Source organism: Phyllobates terribilis, unplaced genomic scaffold, assembly GCF_046119375.1.
Source record: "Phyllobates terribilis strain yellow unplaced genomic scaffold, ASM4611937v1 Scaffold_650__1_contigs__length_881393, whole genome shotgun sequence".
In the NCBI taxonomy this organism is placed as follows: domain Eukaryota; kingdom Metazoa; phylum Chordata; class Amphibia; order Anura; family Dendrobatidae; genus Phyllobates; species Phyllobates terribilis.
The window spans coordinates 561,757-572,500 of record NW_027363410.1 but is presented as its reverse complement, the minus strand read 5'-3'; the positions used below and the strand labels follow the sequence as shown (position 1 = coordinate 572,500).

The window sequence follows — 10,744 nt, the reverse complement described above, 5'->3', positions numbered from 1 at the left end:
GTTTGTCGGATTTTGGTATGGACTCTTTGGCTTTGCTTTTCTTCTCCTCATTGGATTTTTCATGTTCAAAGTTGCAGAAGCCAGATTACAAGCTCATTTTGGTTCAACTTCAGCAACTGTGCATTGCATTGCCATGTAATGTGATGCAATGCTATCTTTCTAGCTCTCCCTTTTTACTTCCTTTTGGATAAACAGACATATTAGGCAAGCATTTTGGAGCTTTCACCTAAATAACTACAGGTGGTGAGATAAGCTGCACAATATAATTGACCTTTCAGTATATTGTTGCACACACACCATCTATTTAGCAAATGCCCTTGTTATCAACAGCAGCCTTTTAAACTCACCTGAGCTAACAGGTATGTGCGCTGGTTACTCTGCTGCGCTTAAAATTTCTTTTTTGGTTTGCTACAATGCCTTTTCTGAAACGTTGTCTCCTTCTGCTGGAACACTGACTTCTTTCATTTAATGCCTGCAGACTATAAAAGAGAACCCAACCCAAAAAGTTTGGTTGATTAGTCTGTGGCATTCTGTTAAACTGTTGCTTATGGCGGTCTCTGTGAGCTTCTCAGCGACATTCAGCCAGCCAGGTATCCTGCCTGCAGTAGATGGAATGTGGCAATGGAACGCTGGCTGCGCGTGTCATAATAGGCTCTGAGCCTTTATATACCTGTGCACAGCAGCAGCCACCTTCAGTCTGCTGCTGGACAGCCAGCAGCAGCAGCAGCAGGAGAGGTATGTAATCAGGAGCCCTCCTGCTAAGGGTAGACAGCTGCTCGTTCCACCCCACCCCCCGCCTTAATTGGTTCTCCTCCCTTCCAACGGTGTTGAGGCGGGTGGGAACAGCAGGGGGTGAAGGTGCTGTGTTTAAAGAGGTGGAGTTATGCAGATCTAAAACGCGTGGATTGCAGCAGCAGCAAGCCGAAAAGTGCAGGCATGTAAGGGATCTAGAGGTTGACAACATGTCTTCTTAACGGGAGTCCAGGAGCTCATCTCCACAAATGGACTTTTCAGGATCCTTGGGTGGCTCCGTAGTTTGAAACCAATTCTGGTTATCGCTTCTCGGCCTTTTGGCTCAGACCTAGTGTTTGGACAAGAGGTTCCTTGTGTACTAGCCCTCGGCCTTCCAGCATCGCCACTTCGGTGGCTTAAGCTGGATGCTGCTATAGGGGGAGAGTGAGGAGGAAACGAGAAGGCGATTCCTGAAGCGACCATGGGTGTCAAGCTTCGCTTTGCTGGGACCGGGGATCCCCGGGTCAAGAATGCTTTCCGTATCGAGGTCTCTGAGGAGAAGAAGGACCATTTCTCGTTGTCATACCTGGTCAACGCCATTTTCTATGAAATCCTGAAGATCCAGAAGTCGGAGATCATCTGTTTGCAGGAGTTCAGAAGGGAGCATAGGTACGTCTTGGTGCTTTCTTCTATGGCGGCTTGCCAAAACCTTTTCAAAACTCTTCAAGTCCTTTCAGAGCACCCTCAGCTGGATGGACTTATCTTCACTGTACTCTACTCTAAGGGGGATATCCCGGTGGTAGTATTCATGCACAACCCCTTTATCTCCCGGGATGATATCACTGCATTCCTGAGAAGACACTGCATTTTTGTGCAATTCTCCCATAAAATCTTAAATGGAGAAGGGCTGTGGACTGGGAAGTATAAATACTTTGTGAGGTTTGGGATAGACCCTCATGGTCCTGGAGGTATTCACTATCCTCCCCTGAACTTTACAATTGGAAGAGACTCTGGATATCTGTTTTTTCCCGAGGCGCCATTGTTCTGCAGGAGATGCAACATGTTCGGGCATATCCAGGATTTCTGCAAACAATTGCCAAACTGTAGAAAGTGCAACAAGTACGGTCATCTGGCGAAGGATTGTTCCAACCCGGTGGTATGTGATGCCTGCGGGGAGGAAGGACATGTGATTCGGGATTGTAAGGCTAAAGTCAAGCCTAGGTCCTTCTCCGAAGTGACCAAAGGTAAGCCTACTGTCCCTGCTGTTACCCCACAGGTGACTACTGCAGAGATCAATGAGGAGACGGAGCCCCCTGAGGTTGAAGATCTGGTGGGTGAGGCCCAGACCCTGTTGGACCCTCCAGCCCCTGCTGGGCCAAGTATGGAGATCTCCGAGTTGGATGTGGACCTCCCTCATCAGTCCGAAATATGTGGTGAGGGTGACATGGATGTGTCTCTTGCTCGAACCCCTGCATTGTCCTGGGGTGCTACAGACGAAGAGGTGGCCAGGGATGGTGGCCAAGGAGACTTTACTTCTGGGAGGTCTTTTGATGATGATGATACTCCTGAACTGGCCAATAAAAAACCCAGACGAGAGTACTCACCTGCCAGCGGAGGGTGCGACAGTCCTGCAAGTGACCGCATTTACCCGCAGGATGTCTTCTCCCCTGATGCTCCTTACCTTGGCATCCCTGAGAGCATCAACACCTTTGGGGTGCTTTCCCAGTCTGATGATAATGGATGAGTATGGTGTGATCAACATTGAGTCATGTATTTCTTTTCTTTAATTAATGTCTTGCCAATCTGGTTGGGATGTAGTGTCCCTAAATGTAAGGCAGATCAGATCTAAAATCAGAAGAACAACTGTTCTGGACTACCTGAAACATTTAGGTGCTGATGTTTTTTGCCTTCAGGAGTGTGGGATTCAGGATGCTCCTTGTGACAAAGACTGGCCTTACGGACAGCATATCTGGTCAGGGTCTAATCATAATAAAAATGATGGGGTGGGGATATTAGTTGGGAATAAAGAAATCTCTATTGATAGTTATATTGTGGTGGAGGTGGGCCGATGTTTAATTGCATTTTTGAGTTATAGAGGGTGGCGGGTCAGAATTATTAATTTATATTGCCCTACAGGGAAGGAAGAGCGGCTTGCTCTTCTTGAAAAATTAAGTTTTTTTCTTCCAGGGAAATCTCCCACTATTTTTGTTGGGGACGTTAATTGTGTCACAGAAGGAAAGTGTGACATAACAGGAAAGAAATTGTCCCATTTAATTTGTGATTTTTCCTTTTTAGATGCAGCAGTTGTTGTTCTTGGCATGCCACCACCGCCGACATACCATGCTGACCGTGGTGAGATTCATTCCAGAATTGATTTAATGTTATTTTCTAAAAATATGGTATGTTTGGATTTTTCTCAACAAAAGGTACCTTTTTCGGACCATGAATGTTTGAGAGGCGTGTTTTGTGCGAATGGTGACCAAGTGTATGGCGGTGGGGTATGGAAGTTGAATGCAAGGCTGTTAGAGGATGATGAGGTGATGAATGAGTTTAATGTAAAGTATGAAAGATGGAGAATGCGTAAGAAGGATTTTGTGTGTGTTCTTGACTGGTGGGACTGGGTGAAAGTGCAATTTAAAACTTTCTTCAAAAAGTGGGGCTATAGAAAAGCTGCCAGATATAGGAATAGGTTTAATGACCTTAATAGACGGATTGACTGGTTGAGAAAGTGTGTTGCAAGTGGTTTGGAGATGTCTGATCAACTTACTGAGGCTAAGAATGAATTGAAGTATGTGTTGGATGAGAAAGGAAAGGAAATTATATATCGTACTAAAATTGAGCACCTGGAGAAAAATGAGAAGTGTACGAGGTTCTTTTTTAAAAAAATGAATGGTAGGAAGACTGATATGAATGAAGTTGTGAATGAAAGTGGAACCAACTGTATGGGTGAGGATGTGCTGAACGAAGTGAATAGGTTTTATAGCAAGTTGTATGATGAGAAATGGATTGACTCTGGGCTTGTGTCATATGTTCTGAATGGTGTGGAGAAAAAACTTGATTCTGAGGAGCGTGATCTGTTGTGTGAGGATGTAGTTCTGGATGAAGTGAAGAATGTGGTGTGGAGTGCTAAAAAGAGTAAGACTCCTGGAAAAGATGGTATACCTGTAGAGTTGTATGTGAAAGCATGGGAAGTTTTGGGAACAGATTTGACTGAGGTATGTAAGTATATGTGGGTGAATGGTAGGTTGTGTGAATCAATGAAAGAAGGAGTGGTTGTGCTTGTGTATAAAAAGGGTGAGAGGAAACGTTTGGAAAACTGGAGACCAATAACACTGCTGAATTCGGATTATAAGGTCTACAGTAAGTTACTGGCAAATCGTATGCGTGAAGTGATTGGTAGTGTTGTGGAGGAGGACCAAGTATGTGCAGTGCCTGGAAGAAGTATGAGTGATAACTTGTTATTGTTGAGAGATATGATTGGGGATTGCAAGGATAGAAAGCAGAAATGTATGACTTTAGCTATTGATTTTGAGAAGGCGTTTGACAGGGTTTCGCATGTGTTTTTGTTTAAAGTACTGGAAAGAATGGGGTTTCCTAGAGAATTTGTGAATTGTGTAAAATCATTGTATGATTGTGTGTCAAGTGAGTTCTTGGTTAATGGGTGGCTGTGTGACAAAGTGAAGATTAGGTCAGGAGTAAGGCAGGGGTGTCCTATGTCCCCCGTCTTATTTGTATGTGTAATAGAACCATTGTTATGTTTGATTAGACGGGATAAAATGATGAGAGGTTTGTTGGTGCCTGGTAGTGGTGGTAAGCATGTGAAAGTGTTAGGTTATATGGATGATGTTGTGGTTGTGAGTGAAAGTATGGCTTCTTTGAGTAGAATTAAATTGCTTTTGGATTTTTTTGTTGGTGCGTCTGGTTTTAGGGTAAATTGGAATAAATGTAGTTTTAAATGTTTTGGAGATAGTAGTATTCGTATGGATGGTGTAAAGTGTGAAGTGGGTGCAATCAAGATTTTGGGCGTATTATTTAATGATGACTTAAAAGGGAATGAAAGTTGGGAAGAGTGTGGTATGCGGGTTGAACGTAAATTGAATTTTTGGCGAATGAGAGAATTGACTCTGCGTGGTAAGGTATTAATTATCAAAGCAGTGATTCTCCCTATCCTGCTTTATGTGGCGACTGTTTTTCCTTCTCCTTACAGGAAAATTAAGAGAATAGAGAAGTTGGTATTCACATTCCTGTGGTGTAGTAAGATGGAGAAGTTGAAGCGGGAGAGCCTTTTTAAGGCTTGTCAGCATGGTGGGCTGGCCTTTCCCAATATTGAAGTTTTTTTAGGTCTTAATTATATTAAGACTGTGGTTATTTTGCTGGGTAAAGGCAATAAAGGTGCTTTTATGGCTAATTATTCTGCTGGATGGATGTTGTATGGGTTATGCTGGAGGAAGAGAGATGCGAGTGTGCCTGTGGCCTTTAAGTGTCCTGTTTGGTATGAGGTGATTGAGAAATTTGTGAGAAAGCATGATTTGTTGAGTGTGGGAATGAATGATTTTAGAATGACCAAGAATGTGGTGAAAAGAATGAGTGCAAATGAGGTAGAGTGTAATATTGTTGGGCTGAGAGGGAATGAGGTTTCAGATGCATGGAAGAAGTTAGATACGTTTGGGATGTCAAACAAACAGAAGGATGTGGTGTGGATGACTTTACATAATATTTTACCTGTGAGAGAAGTGCAGAAGAAAAGAGAGTTGATAAGAACAGATGTGTGTCCGAGAGTGGGATGTGGTGGTTGTGAGACTGTGAGGCATGTTATGTGGGATTGTGAGTACGCGTACAGTGTGTGGAAGTGTGTAGGTGGATTGTGTAAGGGTTTAGCAGGCGTGAATTTTGTGGATTGGCGTGTGGCGATGTTTGGAATTGGTGCGTGTAGTCGGTCTAAAGATAGAATTTTATGGTTGATAATGGCTTGTGTGATGGAGAGTTTGTGGGATGCAAGGAACCTTGGACTTTTCAAGAGGAAATCTTTATCAGTGAATGAATGTGTTAGACTTATTCTTTCAAGACTATACCTGATATATAAGTTGGACAGCAGAGGCGGTGGTGGCACAGATGCCGAAGGGATTTGGAAATTTAAAAAGTGGCATTACCTTATCAAATACCAGTGATTTTTTTCTTTGTGATTCCTTGAAGTTTCTGCATTTGTGTTACGTAAAGGATGTTCCCTTGTGATTATATTTCGTCTTATACTACTGCTAAATAAATAGAACCATGATGATGAGAAGTTTTAAGTAGCAAATTTTGGAGAAATTCAAACTGTTTGCTAAAAAACTAAACTGAATGGTTTAAAAAAAAAAAAAAAAAAAATCTGTTCTTATCAGTTTAATATCTGATACGTCCCCTATCTGGGGACCATATATTAAATGGATTTTTAGAACAGGGAGATGGAAAAAGAGCTTGCTCTGTCCACTCCACGCATTGACCTGGTATTGCAGTATCTCCAGGACCGGTGCACCCCTTCTTTAATGCAGTTTCTAAAATCAGAAAGAATTGAATTCAATGTTTTTTGTTCATTTTGCTTGTTTGTCGGATTTTGGGATGGACTCTTTGGCTTTGCTTTTCTTCTCCTCATTGGATTTTTCATGTTCAAAGTTGCAGAAGCCAGATTACAAGCTCATTTTGGTTCAACTTCAGCAACTGTGCATTGCATTGCCATGTAATGTGATGCAATGCTATCTTTCTAGCTCTCCCTTTTTACTTCCTTTTGGATAAACAGACATATTAGGCAAGCATTTTGGAGCTTTCACCTAAATAACTACAGGTGGTGAGATAAGCTGCACAATATAATTGACCTTTCAGTATATTGTTGCACACACACCATCTATTTAGCAAATGCCCTTGTTATCAACAGCAGCCTTTTAAACTCACCTGAGCTAACAGGTATGTGCGCTGGTTACTCTGCTGCGCTTAAAATTTCTTTTTTGGTTTGCTACAATGCCTTTTCTGAAACGTTGTCTCCTTCTTCTGGAACACTGACTTCTTTCATTTAATGCCTGCAGACTATAAAAGAGAACCCAACCCAAAAAGTTTGGTTGATTAGTCTGTGGCATTCTGTTAAACTGTTGCTTATGGCGGTCTCTGTGAGCTTCTCAGCGACATTCAGCCAGCCAGGTATCCTGCCTGCAGTAGATGGAATGTGGCAATGGAACGCTGGCTGCGCGTGTCATAATAGGCTCTGAGCCTTTATATACCTGTGCACAGCAGCAGCCACCTTCAGTCTGCTGCTGGACAGCCAGCAGCAGCAGCAGCAGGAGAGGTATGTAATCAGGAGCCCTCCTGCTAAGGGTAGACAGCTGCTCGTTCCACCCCACCCCCCGCCTTAATTGGTTCTCCTCCCTTCCAACGGTGTTGAGGCGGGTGGGAACAGCAGGGGGTGAAGGTGCTGTGTTTAAAGAGGTGGAGTTATGCAGATCTAAAACGCGTGGATTGCAGCAGCAGCAAGCCGAAAAGTGCAGGCATGTAAGGGATCTAGAGGTTGACAACATGTCTTCTTAACGGGAGTCCAGGAGCTCATCTCCACAAATGGACTTTTCAGGATCCTTGGGTGGCTCCGTAGTTTGAAACCAATTCTGGTTATCGCTTCTCGGCCTTTTGGCTAAGATCAAGTGTAGTATCTGTTCTTATCAGTTTAATATCTAATACGTCCCCTATCTGGGGACCATATATTAAATGGATTTTTAGAACAGGGAGATGGAAAAAGAGCTTGCTCTGTCCACTCCACGCATTGACCTGGTATTGCAGTATCTCCAGGACCGGTGCACCCCTTCTTTAATGCAGTTTCTAAAATCAGAAAGAATTGAATTCAATGTTTTTTGTTCATTTTGCTTGTTTGTCGGATTTTGGGATGGACTCTTTGGCTTTGCTTTTCTTCTCCTCATTGGATTTTTCATGTTCAAAGTTGCAGAAGCCAGATTACAAGCTCATTTTGGTTCAACTTCAGCAACTGTGCATTGCATTGCCATGTAATGTGATGCAATGCTATCTTTCTAGCTCTCCCTTTTTACTTCCTTTTGGATAAACAGACATATTAGGCAAGCATTTTGGAGCTTTCACCTAAATAACTACAGGTGGTGAGATAAGCTGCACAATATAATTGACCTTTCAGTATATTGTTGCACACACACCATCTATTTAGCAAATGCCCTTGTTATCAACAGCAGCCTTTTAAACTCACCTGAGCTAACAGGTATGTGCGCTGGTTACTCTGCTGCGCTTAAAATTTCTTTTTTGGTTTGCTACAATGCCTTTTCTGAAACGTTGTCTCCTTCTGCTGGAACACTGACTTCTTTCATTTAATGCCTGCAGACTATAAAAGAGAACCCAACCCAAAAAGTTTGGTTGATTAGTCTGTGGCATTCTGTTAAACTGTTGCTTATGGCGGTCTCTGTGAGCTTCTCAGCGACATTCAGCCAGCCAGGTATCCTGCCTGCAGTAGATGGAATGTGGCAATGGAACGCTGGCTGCGCGTGTCATAATAGGCTCTGAGCCTTTATATACCTGTGTACAGCAGCAGCCACCTTCAGTCTGCTGCTGGACAGCCAGCAGCAGCAGCAGCAGGAGAGGTATGTAATCAGGAGCCCTCCTGCTAAGGGTAGACAGCTGCTCGTTCCACCCCACCCCCCGACTTAATTGGTTCTCCTCCCTTCCAACGGTGTTGAGGCGGGTGGGAACAGCAGGGGGTGAAGGTGCTGTGTTTAAAGAGGTGGAGTTATGCAGATCTAAAACGCGTGGATTGCAGCAGCAGCAAGCCGAAAAGTGCAGGCATGTAAGGGATCTAGAGGTTGACAACATGTCTTCTTAACGGGAATCCAGGAGCTCATCTCCACAAATGGACTTTTCAGGATCCTTGGGTGGCTCCGTAGTTTGAAACCAATTCTGGTTATCGCTTCTCGGCCTTTTGGCTAAGATCAAGTGTAGTATCTGTTCTTATCAGTTTAATATCTGATACGTCCCCTATCTGGGGACCATATATTAAATGGATTTTTAGAACAGGGAGATGGAAAAAGAGCTTGCTCTGTCCACTCCACGCATTGACCTGGTATTGCAGTATCTCCAGGACCGGTGCACCCCTTCTTTAATGCAGTTTCTAAAATCAGAAAGAATTGAATTCAATGTTTTTTGTTCATTTTGCTTGTTTGTCGGATTTTGGGATGGACTCTTTGGCTTTGCTTTTCTTCTCCTCATTGGATTTTTCATGTTCAAAGTTGCAGAAGCCAGATTACAAGCTCATTTTGGTTCAACTTCAGCAACTGTGCATTGCATTGCCATGTAATGTGATGCAATGCTATCTTTCTAGCTCTCCCTTTTTACTTCCTTTTGGATAAACAGACATATTAGGCAAGCATTTTGGAGCTTTCACCTAAATAACTACAGGTGGTGAGATAAGCTGCACAATATAATTGACCTTTCAGTATATTGTTGCACACACACCATCTATTTAGCAAATGCCCTTGTTATCAACAGCAGCCTTTTAAACTCACCTGAGCTAACAGGTATGTGCGCTGGTTACTCTGCTGCGCTTAAAATTTCTTTTTTGGTTTGCTACAATGCCTTTTCTGAAACGTTGTCTCCTTCTGCTGGAACACTGACTTCTTTCATTTAATGCCTGCAGACTATAAAAGAGAACCCAACCCAAAAAGTTTGGTTGATTAGTCTGTGGCATTCTGTTAAACTGTTGCTTATGGCGGTCTCTGTGAGCTTCTCAGCGACATTCAGCCAGCCAGGTATCCTGCCTGCAGTAGATGGAATGTGGCAATGGAACGCTGGCTGCGCGTGTCATAATAGGCTCTGAGCCTTTATATACCTGTGCACAGCAGCAGCCACCTTCAGTCTGCTGCTGGACAGCCAGCAGCAGCAGCAGCAGGAGAGGTATGTAATCAGGAGCCCTCCTGCTAAGGGTAGACAGCTGCTCGTTCCACCCCACCCCCCGCCTTAATTGGTTCTCCTCCCTTCCAACGGTGTTGAGGCGGGTGGGAACAGCAGGGGGTGAAGGTGCTGTGTTTAAAGAGGTGGCGTTATGCAGATCTAAAACGCGTGGATTGCAGCAGCAGCAAGCCGAAAAGTGCAGGCATGTAAGGGATCTAGAGGTTGACAACATGTCTTCTTAACGGGAGTCCAGGAGCTCATCTCCACAAATGGACTTTTCAGGATCCTTGGGTGGCTCCGTAGTTTGAAACCAATTCTGGTTATCGCTTCTCGGCCTTTTGGCTAAGATCAAGTGTAGTATCTGTTCTTATCAGTTTAATATCTGATACGTCCCCTATCTGGGGACCATATATTAAATGGATTTTTAGAACAGGGAGATGGAAAAAGAGCTTGCTCTGTCCACTCCACGCATTGACCTGGTATTGCAGTATCTCCAGGACCGGTGCACCCCTTCTTTAATGCAGTTTCTAAAATCAGAAAGAATTGAATTCAATGTTTTTTGTTCATTTTGCTTGTTTGTCGGATTTTGGGATGGACTCTTTGGCTTTGCTTTTCTTCTCCTCATTGGATTTTTCATGTTCAAAGTTGCAGAAGCCAGATTACAAGCTCATTTTGGTTCAACTTCAGCAACTGTGCATTGCATTGCCATGTAATGTGATGCAATGCTATCTTTCTAGCTCTCCCTTTTTACTTCCTTTTGGATAAACAGACATATTAGGCAAGCATTTTGGAGCTTTCACCTAAATAACTACAGGTGGTGAGATAAGCTGCACAATATAATTGTCCTTTCAGTATATTGTTGCACATACACCATCTATTTAGCAAATGCCCTTGTTATCAACAGCAGCCTTTTAAACTCACCTGAGCTAACAGGTATGTGCGCTGGTTACTCTGCTGCGCTTAAAATTTCTTTTTTGGTTTGCTACAATGCCTTTTCTGAAACGTTGTCTCCTTCTGCTGGAACACTGACTTCTTTCATTTAATGCCTGCAGACTATAAAAGAGAACCCAACCCAAAAAGTTTGGTT

General features: G+C 43.4%; 3 non-coding genes and 1 pseudogene across 3 annotated transcripts; all 4 read left to right on the top strand.

Moving 5' to 3' along the window:
• Positions 1–6,072: 6,072 nt before the first annotated feature.
• On the top strand, positions 6,073–6,252 carry LOC141235332 (U2 spliceosomal RNA; annotated as a pseudogene).
• Positions 6,253–7,367: 1,115 nt separating this feature from the next.
• Positions 7,368–7,558, top strand: LOC141235256 (U2 spliceosomal RNA). Its single transcript, XR_012301108.1, has one exon. It is a non-coding gene; the product is annotated as a U2 spliceosomal RNA (small nuclear RNA).
• Positions 7,559–8,673: 1,115 nt separating this feature from the next.
• On the top strand, positions 8,674–8,864 carry LOC141235035 (U2 spliceosomal RNA). Its single transcript, XR_012300892.1, has one exon. It is a non-coding gene; the product is annotated as a U2 spliceosomal RNA (small nuclear RNA).
• Positions 8,865–9,979: 1,115 nt separating this feature from the next.
• Positions 9,980–10,170, top strand: LOC141235034 (U2 spliceosomal RNA). The gene has a single exon (XR_012300891.1). It is a non-coding gene; the product is annotated as a U2 spliceosomal RNA (small nuclear RNA).
• The last annotated feature ends 574 nt before the right edge of the window (positions 10,171–10,744 follow it).